The sequence below is a fragment of the Mandrillus leucophaeus genome, unplaced genomic scaffold (assembly GCF_000951045.1).
Source record: "Mandrillus leucophaeus isolate KB7577 unplaced genomic scaffold, Mleu.le_1.0 Scaffold1736, whole genome shotgun sequence".
Classification (NCBI taxonomy): domain Eukaryota; kingdom Metazoa; phylum Chordata; class Mammalia; order Primates; family Cercopithecidae; genus Mandrillus; species Mandrillus leucophaeus.
The window spans coordinates 111,749-113,308 of record NW_012101739.1 but is presented as its reverse complement, the minus strand read 5'-3'; positions in this window follow the sequence as shown (position 1 = coordinate 113,308).

Here is a 1,560-nt window from a genome sequence, read left to right as displayed (position 1 = left end):
TTAAGGAACACCACTTAAAAATATAAAGCAAGGATTATATTCAAAGAAAAGTATATACATATTAATTTGTAACTTGAATGTATAAAGAACTTCTATATATTAATAATAAAATGTAAACAATTGAATAAAATGAGTAAAAGATCTGGACAAATGCATCAGTAAAGAAGATATATTAATGGAAAATAAGCAATTAAATGGTGTTCAGTGTCATCAGTCATCAGGGAAATTCCAATTAAAATCACAATGAGCTATCACAAAACATTATAATGGCTAAAATTAAAACAACAAGCATATGAATTCCTTTTTATTTTACATATATTCCTTGAGATGGAGTCTTATTCTTATCCCGGGTTTGAGCAATTCTCCCGCCTCAGCCTCTCGAGTAGCTAGGATTACAGGCAACTGCCATCATGCCTGGCTAATTTTTGTAGGGATGGAGTTTCACCATGTTGTCCAGGCTGGTCTTGAACTCCTGACCTCAGGTGATCCACGTGCCTCGGCCTCCCAAAGTGCTGGGATTACAGGCGTGGCCACCGTGCCCGGCCAAATTCATAATATACATAATAACATAGGCCAATTTCAAAATGTTATTTTATGTGAAAAAATTACATACAAAATATTGCATTCTCAATGATTCTATTTATATCAAGTCCATGAATATGCAAAACTAATTATAGGTAGTAGCGATCAGAACTATGGTGGTATGTTGTGTGGGCTGTGGGAGTTGACTAAAGCAACCAGGAGGAAAAATTTTGTAAATTGAGAAGATATTCTTTATCTGGATCGAGATGCTGATTACACTATTGTACATCTTTATCAAAACTCATCAAATTGTATGTTTAAGATATTAATAGTTCACCTAAATTTAAAAAAATTATGATCTACAGTTGGCTGTAAAATCTCTGCTTTGTCTTATCATTAACTGTGAAAATATGATTTGTGTCTTAAATTAATGAATATTTTTGAGCCAGAAGTAAAAGCCTCAGAAAAAAAAAAAAAAATCTTACAACCATTACTTTTCAGATGAGGAAACTAAACAGCAGATAAGTGGTTTTTTAGTGACTTCCCCAAAGTCTCTAAAAAATAAAAAGGCAGTATTCAAAAGGAAAAAAGGAAACTTCCCATCCTAATTCAAATACATTTTATAATACATCATAGCATACTTATCAAAAATAACAATATATTCAGATTAAATTTATAAAACCATTTAAAAAGGTAAAATAAAATATTGGAGGTAAATTTGAACAAGAATTACATACAGCCTTATTAAATAACAAAATGGAATCCTGATATCAAGTCTTAGTATTTAAGCGTCATGGTTTAGTCTAAAATTATACTGCCATAATATTTTTTAAAAAAACAATATCATGAAGTGATCATATTGCCTGCAATTCTCAATTATAATTTATAAATTTGGAGTTGAAAAGAGTTTTATCCTACATCTGATAATACACTGTACTCATTCAGCCCTTATTGGGTGGCTCATATGTGGCAGCACAGTTCCGGATTACTTTTGGATGGAAATTGAGTACTGAGGCATTGCTTAGGATCACTTTAAGT